Source organism: Anomaloglossus baeobatrachus, chromosome 7 (genome assembly GCF_048569485.1).
Source record: "Anomaloglossus baeobatrachus isolate aAnoBae1 chromosome 7, aAnoBae1.hap1, whole genome shotgun sequence".
NCBI lineage: Eukaryota > Metazoa > Chordata > Amphibia > Anura > Aromobatidae > Anomaloglossus > Anomaloglossus baeobatrachus.
Window position 1 is genome coordinate 162,071,372 of NC_134359.1, and position 24,496 is coordinate 162,095,867.

Below are 24,496 nucleotides of genomic sequence, written 5' to 3' on the forward strand. Positions count from 1 at the left end.
TTCTTTAGAAACACTCCACATTTTAGGAGGTCAAAAGTAATTGGACAAATAAACCAAACCCAAACAAAATATTTTTATTTTCAATATTTTGTTGCAAATCCTTTGGAGGCAATCACTGCCTTAAGTCTGGAACCCATGGACATCACCAAACGCTGGGTATCCTCCTTCTTAATGCTTTGCCAGGCCTTTACAGCCGCAGCCTTCAGGTCTTGCTTGTTTGTGGGTCTTTCCGTCTTAAGTCTGGATTTGAGCAAGTTAAATGCATGCTCAATTGGGTTAAGATCTGGTGATTGACTTGGCCATTGCAGAATGTTCCACTTTTTTGCACTCATGAACTCCTGGGTAGCTTTGGCTGTATGCTTGGGGTCATTGTCCATCTGTACTATGAAGCGCCGTCCGATCAACTTTGCAGCATTTGGCTGAATCTGGGCTGAAAGTATATCCCGGTACACTTCAGAATTCATCCGGCTACTCTTGTCTGCTGTTATGTCATCAATAAACACAAGTGACCCAGTGCCATTGAAAGCCATGCATGCCCATGCCATCACGGTGCCTCCACCATGTTTTACAGAGGATGTGGTGTGCCTTGGATCATGTGCCATTCCCTTTCTTCGCCAAACTTTTTTCTTCCAATCATTCTGGTACAGGTTGATCTTTGTCTCATCTGTCTATAGAATACTTTTCCAGAACTGAGCTGGCTTCATGAGGTGTTTTTCAGCAAATTTAACTCTGGCCTGTCTATTTTTGGAATTGATGAATGGTTTGCATCTAGATGTGAACCCTTTGTATTTACTTTCATGGAGTCTTCTCTTTACTGTTGACTTAGAGACAGATACACCTACTTCACTGAGAGTGTTCTGGACTTCAGTTGATGTTGTGAACGGGTTCTTCTTCACCAAAAAAAGTATGCGGCGATCATCCACCACTGTTGTCATCCGTGGACGCCCAGGCCTTTTTGAGTTCCCAAGCTCACCAGTCAATTCCTTTTTTCTCAGAATGTACCCGACTGTTGATTTTGCTACTCCAAGCATGTCTGCTATCTCTCTGATGGATTTTTTCTTTTTTTTCAGCCTCAGGATGTTCTGCTTCACCTCAATTGAGAGTTCCTTAGACCGCATGTTGTCTGGTCACAGCAACAGCTTCCAAATGCAAAACCACACACCTGTAATCAACCCCAGACCTTTTAACTACTTCATTGATTACAGGTTAACGAGGGAGACGCCTTCAGAGTTAATTGCAGCCCTTAGAGTCCCTTGTCCAATTACTTTTGGTCCCTTGAAAAAGAGGAGGCTATGCATTACAGAGCTATGATTCCTAAACCCTTTCTCCGATTTGGATGTGAAAACTCTCATATTGCAGCTGGGAGTGTGCACTTTCAGCCCATATTATATATATAATTGTATTTCTGAACATGTTTTTGTAAAAAGCTAAAATAACAAAACTTGTGTCACTGTCCAAATATTTCTGGACCTAACTGTATAGCAGGATGGGGGTATATTATGAGCAGGATGGGGGTATAGTATGAGCAGGATGGGGGTATATGAGCAGGATGGGGGTATATGAGCAGGATAGGGGTATATGAGCAGGATGGGGGTATATTAAGAATAGGATGGGGGTATGTTATGAGCAGGATGGGGGTATATAGCAGGATGGGGGTATATGAGCAGGATGGGGGTATATGAACAGGATGGGGGTATATGAGCAGGATGGGAGTATATAGCAGGATGGTGGTATATAGCAGGATGGGGGTATATAGCAGGATGGGGGTATATAGCAGAATGGAGGTATATAGCAGGATGGGCCCATATGCCAGGAGGGGTTATATAGCAGGATGGGGCCATATGCCAGAATGGGGGTATATAGCAGGATGGGGGTATATGAGCAGGATCGGGGTATATGAGCAGGATCGGGGTATATAGTAGGATGGGGTTATATAGCAGGATGGGGGTATATGAGCAGGATGGGGGTATATAGCAGGATGGAGGTATATAGTAGGATGGGGCCATATGCCAGGATTGGTTACATAGCAGGATGGGGCCATATGCCAGGATGGGTTATATAGCAGGATGCGGCCATATGCCAGGATGACGGTATATAGCAGGATGGGGGCTATACCAGGATGAGGGACATATACTGTATATACAAGGCAGGAGGATCATTACCAGGATGGTAGAGAATTTGGGGACATTACCCCCATAACAGTGTCAGCAGCAGATCCTCACCCCATAACAGTGTGTCATGACCACATTTTTTGCTTAAAATTTTAATTTCCTATTTTCCTCCTCTAAAACCAGGGAGTGTCTTGTGGTCCGGTGCGTCTTATAGTTCTAAAAATACGGTACTTTGTCCAATAAAGGTACCTTGCGATTTTTAGACTTACAGAAACAGCTATCGTGGGAAACTATTAACACAAGTTTAATAACCCGGCATCAGTGTTGTTCCTCTGCCTGTACAAAAGGTCAAGTTACAGTATTCACCTTCAAATAATCAAACCAAAAAAATGGGAAAAAGAGGCAGTAAGGGCAGTGGATGAGGTGGTAGTGACAGTGGTGGTCGCCCAAGCGGTGTGACCGAGCCAAAGAAAAGGGTTCCTACCTTATCTACCTCTGCTTTCCTATCCCAATTTTCTTGTCCACATGGGAAAGTACTCTTGCGCCCTGAACAGTGCAAACAAGTAATGAGTTGGCTAGCACAAAATGCATCCAGTTACTTATCGAGTAGCAAATCCCAAGTCTGAGCCGGCAACATCCCATATAATTCCCACACCCAGAATAGCGGGCCACACTTCAATCAGAGTTGCAGTTGCCTCCTACACAGAAACAACTCCCTCTTCCTCCTACTCTTCATCTGGCTCCTGTACATCCTCCTTATTATCCGCCGGTATCCAACCGCATTCCAACAGCATTCCCCAGCTGGGATCTCTGCAGCACTGCCTCGGCTAAGCGGCAACACGCTCTACCGAAGCTCATCTGTATCGGTGACAAATCGCACATGGCATCTGAGCTTTTGAATGCAATAACTGAGCAGAAAGATGAGTGGCTTGCACCGTTGGACCTCCGTCCAGGGATGGTAGTGTGGGATAATGGTCGTAATCTGGTGGCAGCTCTAAAGCTTGGAAAGCTTGTACACGTTCCTTGTATGGCCCACATTGTAAATTTAGTAGTTCAATACTTTCTAAAAAAATACCCTGAGATACCAGACCTACTTACCAAGGTACGATGTATTAGCGCCCATTTCCGCAAGTCATCTCCCTCTTTTGATGGCCTGGCAGTGCTGCAGCAGCGCTTACACTTGCCTCGTCACAGACCAATATGTGACCTCTCTACGAGATGGAATGCAACCTATCATATGATGGCCAGGATCCATGAGCAACAGAGGGCAGTATCCCAATTCTAGCTGGAACATGCCCATCAGATGCAGCTGCCAGACTGCACTGCACTGCAGACTGTACTGCAGAGTGGGTGTGCATTGCAGACATTTGTCATGTCCTAGATAATTTTGATTACTGTACCAACATTGTGAGCAGTAATGATGCTCTTATCAGCATTACCATTCCACTGATTTGTTTATTGAAACGCTCTCTGGATGGTCTGACTGACCAAAGTGTTAATGCACTCGAGGTGCCTGTAGATCTAGACTTCACAATGGTTGCTAGTAATCCGCAGAACCTCAGCCAACAGGCTCAGGCCACCTTTGGTCAGCATCATGAGGATGAGGAGGATGATGAAGAACAGGAATGGTTTGAAGTTGGTAACCAAGGGATTGACAACCCAAGCTTCAGGGCTGTCCAGCATGGATGGCCTGAGTAGGAGCAGGGGGAGGAGAGACAGAGTGAGGAGAGGAGGTTTAGGGAGACAGAATGTATTCTTAACAGTGACATACAAAGGTTTCCAGTTTGGAGTGTGGCACACATGGCACAGTTCATGTCATACTGCCTTTCTCATGACTGTTGGCTAGTTCACATTTTGGTAGACAACAAATACTGGTTATGTACCTTCCTTGACCCACGCTACAAAGACAAATTCGCTTCGCTACTTGTCAAGGCAAATAAGGATTGTACTACGGAATCATTCAAGAGGGCTGTAGTGGACCAGCTGATGAAACGATTACCCTGAGATCATGCTGGCATCAGAGGTAGCATGTCATCTCATCCAGCGGGATAAAAAATGATTTAGCGCTCTGCAGTATTTTTGATTCTCAGAGCACATAAAGCAGACGGCTAGGAGCTGCCAACCGCATCTGCCTAGCTTTACCTTGGCTGCAATCAAAATACAGGGAAGCACTTTTTGTTTTTAGTTTTTTAAAAAAATAATTAAAAATAAAATGCGTGGGCTCCCGCTGCATTTTCTATTGCTAAGGGTAATCCAAGCAGTTACTGTCTGCTAACCCCCAGTGCTTTCTGTTCCCTTCACTGGCAAAGGAAAATCCAGGGAAGCCCTTTTTTTTTCGTTTTTTGCCCAAAAACTAAAAAAAAATTATGTAGGTTTCACCATATTTTTGTATGCTAGCCAGGTGCAGCAGGCAGGTACGGGCTGCCCAAAATCCCTAGCTGCCTATTTGTACCAGTATGGGAACCAAAAATATAGGGAAGCCCTTTTTTTAATTTTTTCATGATAGTCATTGATTACTAGAGATGAGCGAACGTGGTTCGGCTCGAGTTCGGTTCGTCGAACGGAGGTCCCGTTCGAGTTCATTTCGTCGAACGTTCGACGAGCCGAACTCGAACCGCATAGGAAACAATGGCAGGCATTCACAAACACATAAAAACACCTAGAAAACACCCTCAAAGATGTCCAAAAGGTGACAAACAACTCACAACACAACACAAACACATGGGAAAGTGACAAGGACATATACTCATGTGAAAACAAAAGAGCTGGACAAGGAAAAAGAGGAGGAGACACATATATAGGCATGGCACGCCCTTCTAAAATCATGTAAAACACCGCAAGGTGACTCCAAGCGGAGTCTCCCTTTTTTCAAAAAATTGGGCCACACAGACACCCCATCAGTGGCAGCACTTGTGCCCTAGTTGCAAACAGGATGTTTTGATTTGCATCAAGCACATTCCAAATCCACAAGCATTTACTCTCCCCAGGATGACACAGGGGTAGTAAATTCCTTGTGGATCCATGACTTGTTCATTTTGATGAACGTTAGTCTGTCCACATTGTCACTGGACAGACGCGTGCACTTATCTGTCAGCACACACCCAGCAGCACTGAAGACACGTTCAGAGACAACGCTGGCAGCTGGACACGACAAAATCTCCAAGGCGTAACTGGAGAGCTCTGGCCATTTTTCAAGATTTGAAGCCCAAAATGAGCAAGGCTCCATTTGCAAAGTCATGGCATCGATGTTCATTTGGAGATACTCCTGTATCATCCTCTCCAGCCGTTGACTATGTGTCAGACTTGTTGTCTCTGTTGGTCTTGCAAAGGAGGGTCTAAAAAAATTATGAAAAGATTCAATAAAATTGCTGTTACCAGCACCAGATACGGTGCTACTGGTACGGGTAGACTGTTGAAGATGACGAGACCATCCCATGTTTGTCAAGTTACAACTGGGAGATTCACTCCCTGCACCTGCACGGTTGTTTGGTGGAAAGCCGAGCTAAGATCGAGTAACAGCTTCTGCTGATACTCCTGCATACGTGCATCCCTTTCTATGGCTGGAATTATGTCACAAAATTTGGATTTGTACCGGGGATCTAATAGTGTGGCAAGCCAGTAGTCATCATCACTTCTAATTTTGACAATACGAGGGTCATGTTGGAGGTAGTGCAGCAAGAAAGCACTCATGTGTCTTGCGCAGCCATGCGGACCAAGTCCACGCTGTGTTTGTGGCATAGAGGTGCTAACCGTTCTTTCTTCCTCTGACATCTCCCCCCAACCTCTTTCAACTGAAATTTGACCAAGGTCTCCCTCATCCGCTGAGTCTTCCATGTCCATGGACAGTTCGTCATCCATTTCTTCATGTTCTCCTGCACCTTCCTCAACATTTCGCCTGTTACCATGCGCCCTTGTTGATCCCTGTCCCCCATGGTCCCATGCCTGCCGCGTTGGTGATGATGAACGTCTGGACCTTGGTGATGTTGTTGTCCCTTGCGCATATGAATCCTCCTGTAGTTCCTCCCCTTCCTGTTGTCCCACCCCCTGACTCCGAATAGTGTTTAGCGTGTGCTCCAGCATGTAAATGACTGGAATTGTCATGCTGATAATGGCATTGTCAGCGCTAAACATATTCGTCGCCATGTCGAAACTGTGCAGAAGGGTGCATAGGTCCTTGATCTGAGACAACTCCATCAGGGTGATCTGCCCCACCTCTGCATCTCGTTGGCCCAGGCTATACGTCATGACGTATTGCACCAGGGCACGGCGGTGCTGCCACAGTCGCTGTAACATGTGGAGAGTCGAATTCCAGCGTGTCGCCACATCGCATTTCAAGCGATGAACCGGCAGGCCGAAAGACTTCTGGAGCGATGCAAGTCGCTCAGCTGCAGCGCTTGAACTGCGGAACTGAGCAGACAGTTTTCGTGCCCTGGTCAGAAGGCCATCTAGGCCGGGATAGTCTGTTAAAAATTGCTGGACAACAAGGTTCAACACGTGAGCCATACAAGGCACGTGTATCACCTTGCCCAGGCGAAGAGCCGCACCCAGGTTTGCAGCATTGTCGCACACGGCCTTACCAGGCTGCAGGTTGAGTGGAGACAACCATTTATTAAACTCGGACCGCAGAGCTGACCACAACTCCTCAGCTGTGTGACTCCTATTCCCAAGACATGTCAAGCTAAAGACCGCCTGATGCCGTTGCGCTCTGCTGCCAGCATAGTAATGAGAAGTGCGTGATTCCTTCTGCGCAGTGAGAACGCTGGTGGCCTGACCAGGCAGGCTTGGGGCGGAGGTGGAGGACACAGATGAGGTGGAGGAGGAGAAGCAGTGGCGGAACTTGGACAGACAGAGGATTGACACACAAGTCGTGGGGACGGCAAGACTTGTGCAGCAGACCCTTCACCATCAATCACCATAGTTACCCAGTGCCCAATCAGCGACATGTAACGTCCCTGTCCATGCTTACTGGTCCAAGTATTGGTGGTGAAATGCACCCGTTCACACACAGAGTTTCTCAAGGAAGCGGTGATGTTGTGTGCGACATGCTGGTGTAGCGCGGGCACACCTTTCTTAGAGAAGTAGTGGCGACTGGGCATCTGGTACTGGGGTACAGCGACAGACATAAGGTCTCTAAAATCCTGTGTGTCCACCAGGCGGAAAGGCAGCATTTCGGTAGCCAAGAGCTTACAGAGGGATAAAGTCAACCTCTTAGCTTTGTCATGGGTCGCAGGAAATGGTCTTTTATTTGTCCACATCTGAGGGACAGAGATCTGGCTGCTCTGTGTAGACGGTGTTGAGTAGGGTGTCCCTGGAAAAATGCAGGTTTGTGAGGAAAGTGCAGGCGTAGACATGATGTTGCCTTCATCCAACATTGGTGCTATCGATGTCTGAGAGAGCTGTACACACGCACTTGTTTCCCCTTCCAAACCAACTGATGACCTACCAAACAAACTGCCTGTTGCGGTTACAGTGGTGGAAGTTGTGCGTGGAAAACCAGGTGTTACAGCTGTCCCCACAGTCCTAGAAGATGAAGAGCGCGCGGATGCACTGGAAGGGGCAGGCCATGGATGGTTCGCTCCGCTAGGCCGCATTGCAGCACGGTGAGCTTCCCACTGGGACATATGATATTTATTCATGTGACGATTCATGGAAGAAGTTGTCAAACTGCTGAGGTTTTGCCCTCTACTAACAGAATCACGACAAATTTTACAGATCACATAATTTGGGCGATCTTTTTCTATGTCAAAAAAGGACCAGGCTAGGCAAGGCTTAGAGGGCATGCGACCTGCTGAGCCCCCCCGACTAGTGCTCATAGGCAGAGTGGTGGCTGATGATGCAGTTGTAGACGTGCTACCAGTGCTCCGACTCTGTCCAGGAAGGCGCAAGGTAACTTTGTCGTCGGTTGCATTCTCCTCCACCGCCTCTGTTGACCTCCTCGAGTGCCTGACTGTGGGTTGACAGTAGGTGGGATCTAGAACTTCCTCATCAATTGTGTTTGCACTCCCCTCACCCTCAGACCGAGCCTCTTCTTGCCCTGACCGAATATTTAAGTTGTCATCCCAATCTAGTATCTGCGTCTCATCGTCATCAGTATGTTCCTCATTGTCTATAACCACAGGTGTTACAGTTTGTGACAAAGGGTCAACATTATGCTCAGAAACTTGGTCCTCACGGCCTGAATCAGAGTCACAAAGGTTCTGGGCATCACTGCAGACCATTTCCTGGTCTGTACTCACTGTAGCTTGTGAGCAGACCTCTGATTCCCAGGCTATAGTGTGACTGAACAGCTCTGCAGACTCAGCCATCTCAGTTCCACCATACTGTGCAAGGCGGATGGAGACTTCAGAGCTGGGAGAAAGCAAGTTTGATTGGGATGACAACTCAGAGGACTGGTGTTTTTTGGATGCGGTAGTTGAGGTGGCTGAGGGGGCACTTGTTGGACCACTTGAGATCCATTCAAGCATTTTCCTTTTTTGGCCATCATCTACCTTTGTTCCAGTTGTTCCTGTCTGTAAAAAAGGGAGCACATCAGATTGTCCACGGTAAGTAGTAGACATCTTACTTTTGCTGGTAGATGGTCTATCTTCAGCAGATGTTAATGGAGCTTTGCCACCTTCCCCACGGACAAACCCTTTTTTTCCTTTTCCAACACGCCTCTTCCCCTTTCCACCATCATCTGTCATTTTGCCACTCATGTTGATTGCGACAAGATTGTGCACTTAAAATGTGGTAGTAAAAATTGAGAGGTGGTGTAAATTGCAGCGGTGGTCTAGCTTTATTAACAGCCGAATAAACAACAATAATTATCCCTCACAATGCAACTACGGCCCTTAAACTGGCAGCATAAATTGCTAGTATAATAGCTTTGTAACAATGAGCTTGGATGTTCAATGCAGACGTGCTGCAAATATCTTTGCACTAGTGGGACAATACAGAAGTCCAACAGCCACTTTTAGGATGCCACTAAGTTCAATCAGTGTTTGCAAGTATAATGGCTTAGTAACAATGCGTTTGAGTGTGCAATGCAGGCAGAGGTGCTGCAAATATCTTTGCACTAGTAGGACAATACAGAAGTCCAACAGCCACGTTTAGGATGCCACTAAGTTCACTCAGTGTTTACTAGTATAATGGCTTAGTAACAATGAGTTTGAGTGTGCAATGCAGGCAGACGTGCTGCAAATATCTTTGCACTAGTGGGACAATACCGAAGTCCAACAGCCACGTTTAGGATGCCACTAAGTTCACTCAGTGTTTGCTAGTATAATGGCTTAGTAACAATGAGTTTAAGTGTGCAATGCAGGCAGAGGTGCTGCAAATATCTTTGCACTTGTGGGACAATACAGAAGTCCAACAGCCACGTTTAGGATGCCACTAAGTGGCTGTTGGACGTCTGTATTGTCCCACAAGTGCAAAGATATTTGCAGCACCTCTGCCTGCATTGCACACTCAAACTCATTGTTACTAAGCCATTATACTAGCAAACACTGAGTGAACTTAGTGGCATCCTAAACGTTGCTGTTGGACTTCTGTAATGTCCCACAAGTGCAAAGATATTTGCAGCACCTCTGCCTGCATTGCACACTCAAACTCATTGTTACTAAGCCATTATACTAGCAAACACTGAGTGAACTTAGTGGCATCCTAAACGTGGCTGTTGGACTTCTGTATTGTCCCACAAGTGCAAAGATATTTGCAGCACCTCTGCCTGCATTGCACACTCAAACTCATTGTTACTAAGCCATTATACTAGCAAACACTGCTGCCAGTTTAAGGGCCGTAGTTGCATTGTCAGTGATAATTATTGTTGTTTATTCTGCTGTTAATAAAGCTAGACCACCGCTGCAATCTACACCACCTCTCAATTTTTACTACCACATTTTAAGTGCACAATCTTGTCTCAATCAAAATGAGTGGCAAAATGACAGATGCTGGTGGAAAGGGTAAGAGGCGTGTTGGAAAAGGAAAAAAATGGTTTGTCCGTGGGGAAGGTGGCAAAGCTTCATTAACATCTGCTGAAGATAGACCATCTTCCAGCAAAAGTAAGATGTCTACTACTTACCGTGGACAATCCGATGTGCTTCCTTTTTTACGGACACGGACAACTGGAAAAAAGGTAGATGATGGCCAAAAAAGGAAAAAGCTTGAATGGATCTCAAGTGGTCCAACAAGTGCCCTCTCCGCCACCTCAACTACCGCATCCAAAAAATACCAGTCCTCTGAGTTGTCATCCCAATCAAACTTGCTTTCTCCCAGCTCTGAAGTCTCCATCCGCCCTGCACAGTATGGTGGAACTGAGATGGCTGAGTCTGCAGAGCTGTTCAGTCACACTATAGCCTGGGAATCAGAGGTCTGCTCCCAAGCTACAGTGAGTACAGAACAGGAAATGGTCTGCAGTGATGCCCAGAACCTTTGTGACTCTGATTCAGGCCGTGAGGACCAAGTTTCTGAGCATAATGTTGACCCCTTTTCAACAACCGTAACACCTGTTGTTATAGACAATGAGGAACATACTGATGACGATGAGATGCAGATACCAGATTGGGATGACAACTTAAATATTCGGTCAGGGCAAGAAGAGGCTCGGTCTGAGGGTGAGGGGAGTGCAAACACAACAATTGATGAGGAAGTTCTAGATCCCACCTACTGTCAACCCACCTCAGGCACTCGAGGAGGTCAACAGAGGTGGTGGAGGAGGATGCAACTGATGACGAAGTTACCTTGCGCCTTCCTGGACAGAGTCGGAGTACTGGTAGCACGTCTACAACTGCATCCTCAGCCACCACTCTGCCTCTGAGCACTAGTCGGGGTGGATCAACAGATCGCATGCCCTCTAAGCCTTGCCTAGCCTGGTCCTTTTTTGACATAGCAAAAGATCGCCCAAATTATGTGATCTGTAAAATTTGTCATGATTCTGTTAGTAGAGGTCAAAACCTCAGCAGTTTGACAACTTCTTCCATGAATCGTCACATGAATAAATATCATATGTCCCAGTGGGAAGCTCACCGTGCTGCAATGTGGCCTAGCGGAGCGAACCATCCACCGCCTGCCCCTTCTAGTGCATCCGCGCGCTCTTCATCTTCTAGGACTGTGGGGACAGCTGTCACACCTGGTTTTCCACGCACAACTTCCACCACTGTAACCGCAACAGGCAGTTTGCTTGGTATGTCATCAGTTGGTTTGGAAGGGGAAACAAGTGCGTGTGTACAGCTCTCTCAGACATCGATAGCACCAACGTTGGATGAAGGCAACATCATGTCTACGCCTGCACTTTCCTCACAAAGCTGCATTTTTCCAGGGACACCCTACTCAACACCGTCTACACACAGCAGCCAGATCTCTGTCCCTCAGATGTGGACAAATAAAAGGCCATTTCCTGCGACCCATGACAAAGCTAAGAGGTTGACTATATCCCTCTGTAAGCTCTTGGCTACCGAAATGCTGCCTTTCCGCCTGGTGGACACACAGGATTTTAGAGACCTTATGTCTGTCGCTGTGCCCCAGTACCAGATGCCCAGTCGCCACTACTTCTCTAAGAAAGGTGTGCCCGCGCTACACCAGCATGTCGCACACAACATCACCGCTTCCTTGAGAAACTCTGTGTGTCAACGTGTGCATTTCTCCACCGATACTTGGACCAGTAAGCATGGAAAGGGACGTTACATGTCGCTGACTGGGCACTGGGTAACTATGGTGATAGATGGTGAATGGTCTGCTGCACAAGTCTTGCCGTCCCCACGACTTGTGTGTCAATCCTCTGTCTGTCCACGTTCCGCCACTGCTTCTGCCTCCTCCACGTCATCTGGGTCCTTCACCTCAGCCCCAAGCCTGCCTGGTCAGGCCACCAGCGTTCTCACTGCGCAGAAGGAATCACGCACCCCTCATTACTATGCTGGCAGCAGAGCGCAACGGAATTAGGCGGTCTTTAGCTTGACATGTCTTGGGAATAGGAGTCACACAGCTGAGGAGTTGTGGTCAGCTCTGCGGTCCGAGTTTAATAAATGGTTGTCTCCACTCAACCTGCAGCCTGGTAAGGCCGTGTGCGACAATGCTGCAAACCTGGGTGCGGCCCTTCGCCTGGGCAAGGTGACACACGTGCCTTGTATGGCTCACGTGTTGAACCTTGTTGTCCAGCAATTTTTAACACACTATCCCGGCCTAGATGGCCTTCTGACCAGGGCACGAAAACTGTCTGCTCACTTCCGCCATTCAACCGCCGCAGCTGAGCGACTTTCATCGCTTCAGAAGTCTTTCGGCCTGCCGGTTCATTGCCTGAAATGCGATGTGGCGACACGCTGGAATTCGACTCTCCACATGTTACAGCGACTTGGCAGCACTGCCGAGCCCTGGTGCAATACGTCATGACGTATAGCTTGGGCCAACGAGATGCAGAGGTGGGGCAGATCACCCTGATGGAGTGGTCTCAGATCAAGGACCTATGCAGCCTTCTGCACAGTTTCGACATGGCGACGAATATGTTTAGCGCTGACAATGCCATTATCAGCATGACAATTCCAGTCATTTACATGCTGGAGCACACGCTAAACACTATTCGGAGTCAGGGGGTGGGACAACAGGAAGGGGAGGAACTACAGGAGGATTCATATGCGCAAGGGACAACAACATCACCAAGGTCCAGACGTTCATCATCACCAACGCGGCAGGCATGGGACCATGGGGGACAGGGATCAACAAGGGCGCATGGTAGCAGGCGAAATGTTGAGGAAGGTGCAGGAGAACATGAAGAAATGGATGACGAACTGTCCATGGACATGGAAGACTCAGCGAATGAGGGAGACCTTGGTCAAATTTCAGTTGAAAGAGGTTGGGGGGAGATGTCAGAGGAAGAAAGAACGGTTAGCACCTCTATGCCACAAACACAGCGTGAACTTGATCCGCATGGCTGCGCAAGACACATGAGCGCCTTCTTGCTGCACTACCTCCAACATGACCCACGTATTGTCAAAATTAGAAGTGATGATGACTACTGGCTTGCCACACTATTAGATCCCCGGTACAAGTCCAAATTTTGTGACATAATTCCAGCCATAGAAAGGGACGCACGTATGCAGGAGTATCAGCAGAAGCTGTTACTCGATCTTAGCTCGGCTTTTCCACCAAACAACCGTGCAGGTGCAGGAAGTGAATCTCCCAGTTGTAACTTGACAAACATGGGACGGTCTCGTCATCTTCAACAGTCTACCCGTACCAGTAGCACCGTATCTGGTGCTGGTAACAGCAATTTTATGGAATCTTTTCATAATTTTTTTAGACCGTCCTTTGCAAGGCCACCAGAGACAACAAGTCTGACACATTGTCAACGGCTGGAGAGGATGATACAGGAGTATCTCCAAATGAACATTGATGCCATGACCTTGCAAATGGAGACTTGCTCATTTTGAGCTTTAAATCTTGAAAAATGGCCAGAGCTCTCCAGTTACGCCTTGGAGATTTTGTCGTGTCTAGCTGCCAGCGTTGTCTCTGAACATGTCTTCAGTGCTGCTGGGTGTGTGCTGACAGATAAGCGCACGCGTCTGTCCAGTGACAATGTGGACAGACTAACGTTCATCAAAATGAACAAGTCATGGATCCACAAGGAATTTACTACCCCTGTGTCATCCTGGGGAGAGAAAATGCTTGTGGATTTGTAATGTGCTTGATGCAAATCAAAACATCCTGTTTGCAACTAGGGCACAAGTGCTGCCACTGATGGGGTGTCTGTGTGGCCCAATTTTTTAAAAAAAGGGAGACTCCGCTTGGAGTAACCCTTGCTTACATTGTTTTTAAAAATGATCCAAGACGAACAAGTCATGGTTCAGCAAAGACTTTTTCTACCTACCCCGGTGTCATCCTGGGGACGGTTAAGAATGGCGTATTTTTTAATGTGCTTGATGCAAATCTAGCTGTGAAGTGTACAACTGGGGCACAACTGCTGCCACTGAAGGGGTGGGTGTGTGTGGGGCCCAATTTTTGGAAAAAAGGGAGACTCCGCTTGGAGTAACCCTTGCTTACATTGTTTTTAAAAATGATCCAAGATGAACAAGTCATGGTTCAGCAAAGATTTTTTCTACCTACCCCGGTGTCATCCTGGGGACGGTTAAGAATGGCGTATTTTTGAATGTGCTTGATGCAAATCTAGCTGTGAAGTGTACAACTGGGGCACAACTGCTGCCACTGAAGGGGTGGGTGTGTGTGGGGCCCAATTTTTGGAAAAAAGGGAGACTCCGCTTGGAGTAACCCTTGCTTACAGTGTTTTTAAAAAGGAGCCAAGATGAACAGAGCTGGGATCAGGAAAGACTTTGCTACCTACCCCGGTGTCATCCTGGGGACGGTTAAGAATGGCGTATTTTTGAATGTGCTTGATGCAAATCTAGCTGTGAAGTGTACAACTGGGGCACAACTGCTGCCACTGAAGGGGTGGGTGTGTGTGGGGCCCAATTTTTGGAAAAAAGGGAGAATCCGCTTGGAGTAACCCTTGCTTACAGTGTTTTTTAAAAGGAGCCAAGATGAACAGAGCTGGGATCAGGAAAGACTTTGCTACCTACCCCGGTGTCATCCTGGGGACGGTTAAGAATGGCGTATTTTTGAATGTGCTTGATGCAAATCTAGCTGTGAAGTGTACAACTGGGGCACAACTGCTGCCACTGAAGGGGTGGGTGTGTGTGGGGCCCAATTTTTGGAAAAAAGGGAGACTCCGCTTGGAATAACCCTTGCTTACAGTGTTTTTAAAAAGGAGCCAAGATGAACAGATCTGGGATCAGGAAAGACTTTGCTACCTACCCCGGTGTCATCCTGGGGACGGTTAAGGATGGCGTATTTTTGAATGTGCTTGATGCAAATGTACCTGTGAAGTGTACAACTGGGGCACAAGTGCTGCCACTGAAGGGGGTGGGTGTCTGTGTGGCCCAGTTTTTGGAAAAAAGGGAGACTCTGTTTGGAGTCACCTTGCGGTGTTTTACATGATTTTAGAAGGGAGTTCCATGCCTATATCTGTCTCTCCTCCTCTTTTCCCTTGTCCAGCTCTTTTGTTTTCGCAGGAGTATATGTCCTTGTCACTTTCCCATGTGTTTGTGTTGTGTTGTAAGTTGTTTGTCACCTTTTGGACACCTTTGAGGGTGCTTTCTAGGTGTTTTTATGTGTTTGTGAATGCCTGCCATTGTTTCCTATGCGGTTCGAGCTCGGTTCGTCGAACGTTCGATGAACTAAACTCGAACGAGACCTCCGTTCGACGAACCAAACTCGAGCCGAACCACGACCGGTTCGCTCATCTCTACACACGACTATCCACAGAAAGTGCAGACAGTTAGACGATGATCAAAATGAACCATGGATGGATTGCCCCAGAGTATCTCAGGCCGCCTGTTAACAAGACCCAATAATAAGTGTAGCCACAAAATTTGTATTTCTTAAGTTCAAATAAGTTCCATTGTTTCTCATTCAAGACTATTTTGTCTTCTATCATCTAATGAGACCGCATGACTAATCTAATTTGTTATGCTGCTGCAATTTAATTGTTCAGCCCAATCACCCAGGGCAATATTTTTCCAGCCTTTGTACATTATGCACTGGCACAACCACTATCGAGGCAACACTGTCTAGAACAATTGGTCAGGCAGTCTCTATTTGTGTTCTTTATTGATGCTGTGCTCCATGGTGTGTTACACATGGCCCCCTGCGGAAACAGAATTTTTTTTAACTCCTTGTCATGTTATGCACTGTTGCAAATCCTCCCAATTTAAGAAAAAAAAAAAAGCAGTTGGGAGTACCTTCTGATACTGTGCTCCATAGTGTCTGAACCATTCTCCCCTGGGGAAACTGAATTTTTTTAAATCCTCAGTGTTAGCTTGTGGAATAAAGCCTGAGTTCCAGAGTGAAACAACTGCCACTTCCACGGTGCTGCATGCTTCACAAACTGCGGTCTAGGAAGCAGGCGATGATGCCTCCTGCTCCCAACCTGCTTTTGGTAAGATGCAATCATCATCAACGACATCAGCTTCGATGTCCTAGCGTGGCTGTTACGGTTGCTGCGAGCACTGGAGACTATGTCCAGATTTCTTGCTACTGCACATGTGCGAGCGCTGGAGACTAAGTCCAGATTTCTTGCTACTGCACATGTGCGAGCGCTGGAGACTAAGTCCAGATTTCTTGCTACTGCACATGTGCGAGCGCCGGAGACTAAGTCCTATCTTGGAGCCATTGCACATGTGCGGGTGACATCATCGCTGACACGAGGTCACATGTCTCTGACACCTTCTATGCCGATTGGTCGCTGGTCATGTGCTTGTGATGCCTTGCTCAGTGATAGGCCAGCATGACATCACTCCTGTCGTTCTGGCAGCGGATTGGCTCTGGTGTCCTCCATCTTGGATGAGGCACAGAGTCTATATAAGACCCTGACACACGCCGCATGGCGCTCAGTCCTCTTGGTTCATGCATAAGAGTAGACGCTCTGTGCGCGTTCCTCTAGGCATTCCTCTGTCTATGCTAGGTGAGCGCTACCGGCAGGGTAGCGTTCTTATACCTTACAGCTTCGGCTGCTGTCCGTATCCTTACCTCTTAGGGCAGCGGACATAGGCAGGTGCCTGAGGCACATGGTCTGGCTGGGCCTTGTGGTTCGACTCGTAGGTGGACGTTGCCGCTAGGGTAATGTTCCTTATACTGCGTCTGGCAGTTGTTCGTATCCTCGCACACTAGGGGAGCGAACAGAGGTAGGAGCTTTGTGCGGCTTACGCTGCTGTTCGTCTCTTTTGCACCACTAGAAGAGCGGACCTAGGCAGGTGCCATATCTAGTGGCTCGTGTCCTCGCACACTAGTGGAGCGAACGCAGGTAGGAGCTTTGTGCGGCTTACGCTGCTGTTCGTCTCTTTTGCACCACTAGAAGAGCGGACCTAGGTAGGTGCCATTTCGCACACATTGCCTTTGTCTCTGAGATTATTAACAGAGATCATTCCACACACCCTCCAAGTAAGGGAGGAATTGCTTTACTTTCTTATTATATCCTTCTGTGAGTTAACAGAGGTATTGCTCTCTGCCATAGTCTGCAGCAAAGTCTTTGCACGGTGGACCCTGACTGTCTGATACTCCTTTGTTATTATCAGACAGCCCCCCGTAACATTAGGACTGAGCCAAGGGTCTGGCAGTTATGGCAGAATATCAGCAGTTACACCGTTACATACAAGTACTTGAGTCACGGCTCAAGAGTATAGAGGATAAACCTCAGACCATGGTGACATCTGCACATGATCCTCGACTTGCTCTGCCAAACAGATATTCTGGCGATGCCAGATCATGTCGTGGTTTCATTAGTCAGTGTCAGATACACCTAGAGGTCAACTCTTCTCGCTTCTCTACGGAGAGGTCCAGAGTAGGCTTTATCATCTCCTTACTTCAGGACAAAGCCTTAGAATGGGCGACTCCCCTATGGGAGCGCTCTGATGTGGTTACTCTGAGACATCAAGACTTTCTTGATGCTCTTAAGGCGGTATTCATGGGTCCGCAGGTTACCCATGATGCGGCCCTGAGACTGTTAGATCTATCTCAGGGTTCGTTATCCACTAGTTCTTATGCCATTGCTTTTAGATCTCTGGTGGCAGAACTAGATTGGCCAGAGAAGGTGTTAATTCCTATCTTCTGGAGAGGGTTGGCAGGCTATGTCAAGGATGCTCTTGCTACTCGTGAGGTCCCTGCTTCTCTGGAGGACTTGATCACAGTAGCAACGAGGATCGATGTACGCCATAAGGAACGTAGACTCGAGGTCTCTTCCTCACGCCCTAAGCATCAGCCTATTCCAGTTGTTGAGGGTCCACTACCATCTTCCTCAGCATCTGAAACATCTCCCACTCCTATGTAGTTAGGTCATACGTTCTCCAGACTACGCAAGTCTGGTCCTCCTATATGTTACGTATGTCGTCAGGCTGGGCACTATGCCAACAAGTGTCCTAGTCGTCAGGGAAACTCCCTGGCCTAGTAACCATTAGAGGGGGGTTACTAGAGACGTCTTCTGCACCCTCTAAGTGTTGTATCCCAGGTCAGCTCTCGTTATCTGGGAATACATGGCCTATTATGGCTTTTGTGGATTCCGGAGCTGACGGGACTTTTGTGTCCTCAGGATTTGTAAAGGGACACAATATTCCCTCTATCATGTTAGAGGCGCCTATTCCTGTCCGTGTTGTTAATGGAACTATGTTGTCTGACTCCATTACATTGAGGACAGTTCCCTTGCGCCTTTCCCTGTCTCAGGGTCACATAGAGGAGATTTCTTTTCTTGTTTTGCCTGAGGGTATAGACGACGTCCTTCTGGGTCTCCCATGGCTTCGGACTCATGCTCCTCACATTGACTGGGAGTCTGACAGCATTATTAGTTGGGGTTCGAAATGTCAGTCCCGATGTCTTCCCTTACCACCTAAGGTCATTGCGGTTGCATCTACTGATCTCTCTCCCATACCTACACCCTATCTGGATTTCGCTGACGTGTTCTCCAAACAGGGTGCTGAGGTTCTTCCACCCCATAGGCCGTATGACTGTGCCATAGACCTTATCCCAGGTTCGGTTCCACCTAAAGGCAGGGTTTACCCCCTGTCGATACCTGAGTCGGAGGCCATGTCGACCTATATAAGAGAGAGTTTAGAGAAGGGGTTCATTCGTAAGTCTGTCTCTCCCGCGGGAGCTGGGTTTTTCTTTGTTCGGAAGAAAGAGGGTGATTTGCGTCCCTGCATAGATTACAGGGGTCTCAACGCAATCACAATAAAGAACAAATACCCATTACCTTTAATTTCGGAGCTCTTTGACAGACTGAGAGGAGCTCAAGTTTTTACGAAGTTGGATCTGCGGGGTGCGTATAACTTGGTACGAATTCGAAAGGGTGACGAATGGAAGACCGCTTTTAACACCCGAGACGGTCACTATGAATACCTCGTCATGCCTTTTGGGTTATGTAATGCACCCGCAGTATTTCAGGACTTCGTAAACGATGTGTTCAGAGATTTACTGTTATCCTCAGTAGTGGTGTATCTGGACGACATCCTGATTTTTTCTCCTGATCTGGAGACTCATCGTCAGGATGTCGTTTGTGTCCTTTCCCGTTTAAGGGAGCACTCATTGTTTGCTAAACTCGAGAAATGTGTATTCGAGCAGTCCTCATTGCCTTTTTTGGGTTACATTATCTCACAAGAGGGCCTGGCTATGGATCCTGCGAAGCTCTCTGCTGTCCTGCAATGGTCCGAACCTCGTCTTATCCTTCCCTCCAGGGTTTTTCATACGCTCTCCCCTGTGACGTTAGACCAAATCCCACCGGGCAAGACCTTTGTTCCGCCTGATCGACAGAATGATATACTGTCATGGGCCCACACCTCAAAGGTGGGTGGGCATTTTGGTATTAGGCGGACACGAGAGTTACTGGAGAGGTGGTATTGGTGGCCACACTTAGCCAGCCACGTCAAGAGATATGTCGGTTCCTGCTACTCGTGTGCTCGCAACCGTCCATTACGGCAGAGACCGGCTGGGCTCTTGCATCCTTTACCAGTGCCAGATAGACCATGGGAGGTGGTAGGCATGGACTTTGTGGGTGATCTTCCATGTTCACAGGGACATAGATTTGTGTGGGTCATTACGGACCATTTCTCCCGGATGGTTCATCTCGTACCGTTATCGAGAATCCCATCTTCCAGGGTACTAGCCAAACTATTCCTCAAGCATGTCTTTAGGCTTCACGGGATGCCAGATCGTATCATTTGTGATAGAGGCCCGCAATTTACTTCCCGTTTCTGGCGAGATCTTTGCAGCCTTCTGCAAATTGAGTTGAATCTCTCTTCGGCATACCATCCGGAGACCAATGGTTTGGTTGAACGTACCAATCAATCTATGATTATATACCTTCGACACTTTGTTGCTGAGAACCACGATAACTGGTCCTCCCTCCTACCCTGGGCAGAATTTGCCCTTTAACAATTCGCTGGCTGAGGTAGAAATCCAGTCTTTATGTGAATGATTATAACTAGAGGACCATACGTCTCTTGGAGAAGGATAGTGGATAAAAAACGGCCTATATACTGACTAAAAGGGTATATACCACTACTTCTCTATATATTTAAGCCCCGGAGTAATCTGATGGTTGAAAAACCCACTCTGGCTCTATTAAGAGGTAATTTGATAAAAAACAGGAAATGTGTGTCGCTCTACAGTATACCCCAAACGGAGGACATGTTTAACTATATATCTTATTATCCCTACAGGAGGGAGGAATACACAACCTATTATAACTATAAGACCATACGTCTCCTGGAGAAGTTTAGTGGATAATAAACGGCTTATATGTTGACTGAAAGGGTGTATACCATTACCTCTCTATATATACAGGTAGAAATCCAGTCTTTATGTGAATGAGAAATGTTGCCTGAATATACGAATAACATGGAATTACCCGCCTACTCTTTTCCTACACATTTCTACAGGGACCAACTACTGAATAAGCGTCATCCTTATCCTAGGCATTTGAATGGTCCGCTCATATCACTACATACTAAGAGGGAACACCTATTAGCACTCTAATTAAGAGGACTGGTCCCTTGTAAGTGTACCTATAGCTATATGTGCCGAAAACAATGCAGTCGTGTGATTATTAATATACTTACAATATTTTTTCGTTCATCTTTCTAGGTGTCCTTTCTTGAGAAGTGACTCACACAAAAAATCCTCTGATGATCCCCTTTTTACTGCGTTAGGGGGGGTGAAACGCGTCAGGAGAGCAGGGGGATCCATTAGTATAGTGGAACTCCAGGCTCCTACCTAATATTATCCAGCAATCCTAATTAGGGAATATATGCCTAATATGAGAACCCTGGACAGCTAACGCATTGCCACTGTTTGATTGTCTATGGTTCATCTGTTTGCACTTTTATCACTTTTCTGGTGGTGGTTATCCCTGCTGGAGGCTGACAAGGACAGTAAGAACTAGATACCTTTGTAGTGGAGTATAATCAACATATATATCTACAAACAAGGAAGTAGGCGTAGTGTACATTATACAACTACTAGTCGGACAGCGACGTACTAACCTCTGTCCCCCTCTCTACAAACCACTGTCTACAACTGTGCTTAGGCGTGGGGTAACCATGGTCTACACTCGCACTTGTATATATATTTCTAATTGATGTACGGTAATTGTAAGTGAAGAACACCAATTTGTTCTTTTTTTTTTTAATATTTATTAATAAAATATTTTTATGAGAGTAGTTCTAGTGGTGGTTTTTCAGTTTATGACTACCTCTATTTAATCTTTTTTGGTTTTTGTTTGGTTGAACGTACCAATCAATCTATGATTATATACCTTCGACACTTTGTTGCTGAGAACCACGATAACTGGTCCTCCCTCCTACCCTGGGCAGAATTTGCCCTTTAACAATTCGCTGGCTGAGGCCACTGGGCAGACACCGTTCGTACTCAATAATGGGCAACACCCTAGGGTACCGGTACCGTTTCCCGCTGCTGCACCTCCTCCTCTTGTGGCCGACTGGGCAACTAATGCCAGAGAGGTTTGGGATCGGACTCAAGAGTCGATCCAAGCAGCTAAGGACCGTATGAAGACGGTGTCCGATCGGTTTCGTCGCCCGGCTCCTGTCTTTTCTCCAGGGGACTTTGTGTGGCTCTCTGCAAAACACTGAGACTTAGAGTGAGCTCTGTCAAATTTGCTCCTCGCTTCCTGGGTCCTTATGAGGTTCTTCGACAGGTAAATCCTGTAGTCTACCAATTGAAGTTACCCGTCCATCTTAGGATTCATGACAAATTCCCTGTTTCACTGCTAAAGCCGGCAATTTTACCTCACGCTCGTGAAGTGCACTCTCCTGCCTCTGATTCCTCTCGCTCTAGCTATGAGGTACGAGCCATAGTTGGTTCTAAGATGGTTAGAGGGCGCAGGTTCTTCTTGATAGATTGGGAGGGTTACGGCCCGGAACATCGCTCTTTGGAGCCTGAGGAGGCTGTCCATGCTCCCGACTTAGTTGCCGATTACCTGCGTCGCCGGGAGAGGGGCCCTTGAGGGGGAGGTACTGTTACGGTTGCTGCGAGCACTGGAGACTATGTCCAGATTTCTTGCTACTGCACATGTGCGAGCGCTGGAGACTAAGTCCAGATTTCTTGCTACTGCACATGTGCGAGCGCCGGAGACTAAGTCCTATCTTGGAGCCATTGCACATGTGCGGGTGACATCATCGCTGACACGAGGTCACATGTCTCTGACACCTTCTATGCCGATTGGTCGCTGGTCATGTGCTTGTGATGCCTTGCTCAGTGATAGGTCAGCATGACGTCACTCCTGTCGTTCTGGCAGCGGATTGGCTCTGGTGTCCTCCATCTTGGATGAGGCACAGAGTCTATATAAGACCCTGACACACGCCGCATGGCGCTCAGTCCTCTTGGTTCATGCATAAGAGTAGACGCTCTGTGCGCGTTCCTCTAGGCATTCCTCTGTCTATGCTAGGTGAGCGCTACCGGCAGGGTAGCGTTCTTATACCTTACAGCTTCGGCTGCTGTCCGTATCCTTACCTCTTAGGGGAGCGGACATAGGCAGGTGCCTGAGGCACATGGTCTGGCTGGGCCTTGTGGTTCGACTCGTAGGTGGACGTTGCCGCTAGGGTAACGTTCCTTATACTGCGTCTGGCAGTTGTTCGTATCCTCGCACACTAGGGGAGCGAACAGAGGTAGGAGCTTTGTGCGGCTTACGCTGCTGTTCGTCTCTTTTGCACCACTAGAAAAGCGGACCTAGGCAGATGCGATATCTAGTGGTTCGTGTCCTCGCACACTAGTGGAGCGAACGCAGGTAGGAGCTTTGTGCGGCTTACGCTGCTGTTCGTCTCTTTTGCACCACTAGAAGAGCGGACCTAGGTAGGTGCCATTTCGCACACATTGCCTTTGTCTCTGAGATTATTAACAGAGATCATTCCACACACCCTCCAAGTAAGGGAGGAATTGCTTTACTTCCTTATATCCTTCTGTGAGTTAACAGAGGTATTGCACTCTGCCATAGTCTGCAGCAGAGTCTTTGCACGGTGGACCCTGACTGTCTGATACTCCTTTGTTATTATCAGACAGCCCCCCGTAACAGTGGCGTTCATTTGTCCATAAAACCAACATTACTGAGTAATTATTATTATTATTATTATTTATTATAGCGCTATTAATTCCATGGCGCTTTACAAGTGAAAAAGGTATAGATAAAAACTAGTTCAATTATCATTAACAGTATAAAACAGACTGGTACAGTAGGAGAGAGGACCCTGCCTGCAAAGGCTCACAGTCTACAGGGAATTGGTGAGGGTACAATAGGTGAGGACAGAGCTGGTTGGCAAGTGGTGTACTGGACTGAGGGTTATTGTAGGTTGTAGGCTTGTTGGAAGAGATGGGTCTTCAAGTTTCTGTTGAAGCTTTTCACGGTAGGAGAGAGTCTGATATGCTAAGGTAGAGCGTTCCAGAGTATCGGGGAGGAACGGGAGAAATCTTGTATGCAACTGTGGGAAGAGGAGATAAGAGAGGAGTAGAGAAGGAGATCTTGTGAGCATCTGAGGTTGCGTGCAGGTAGGTACCCGGAGACTAGGTCACAGATGTATGGAGTAGACAGGTTGTGGATGTCTTTGTACTTCATGGTTAATGTTTTGAACTGGAGTCTTTAGGCAATGAGAAGCCAGTGAAGGGATTTGCAGAGTGGTGAGGCTGAGGAATAGCGAGGTGAGAGGTGTATAAAGCGGGCTGCAGAGTTCAGGATAGAATGGAAGAGTGTTGGAAGGTAGGCCAGAGAGCAGGAGGTTGCAGTAGTCGAGGCGGGAGATGAGTACCAACGATTTTGCTGATTCTTGGTTAAGAAAGGCACGGATCCGGGAGGTATTTTTGAGTTGTAGTCGGCTTAAGGTGAACAGAGCTTGGATGTGCGGCTTCAAGGATAGAGCAGAGTCCAGGATTACTCCAAGGCAACAAGCTTGTGAGACTGGGGAGAGTGAGCAGCCATCAACTTTGATGGATAGGCTTTGTGGAGGAGTTGAATGAGGAGGAGGAAAGGCAATTAATTCTGTTTTGTCCATGTTAAGCTTTAGGAAGCGCGCAGAGAAGAAGGATGAAATAGCCGAGAGACATTGTGGGATTTTGATTAGTAAGGAGGTAATGTAAGGTCCATAGAGGTAGATGTGAGTATCATCGGCATAGAGATGATACTGAAAGCCGTGGGACTTTATGAGCTGTCCCAGGCTGAAGGTGTAGATAGAGAACAGCAGGGGTCCAAGAACTGAACCTTGGGGGACACCAATGGATAGAGGGTGGGATGAGGAGGTGGTGGTGTGAGAGTGGGAGACGCTGAAAGGTCGGTTAGGTATGAAATGATCCAAGAAAGGGCCAAGTCTGGGATG

At 47.4% G+C, this 24,496-nt stretch overlaps 1 protein-coding gene and 1 long non-coding RNA gene across 6 annotated transcripts in view; both read left to right on the plus strand.

Annotated features, from left to right (window-relative positions):
* Window positions 1–24,496, plus strand: part of TRPM2 (transient receptor potential cation channel subfamily M member 2) — a 2,537,250-nt gene that overhangs the window by 609,605 nt on the left and 1,903,149 nt on the right. The gene's annotated exons all lie outside the window — the stretch shown is intronic.
* LOC142245232 (uncharacterized) lies at window positions 20,419–20,842 on the plus strand. Its single transcript, XR_012724751.1, has 3 exons — window positions 20,419–20,462; window positions 20,558–20,673; window positions 20,763–20,842. It is a non-coding gene; the product is annotated as an uncharacterized LOC142245232 (long non-coding RNA).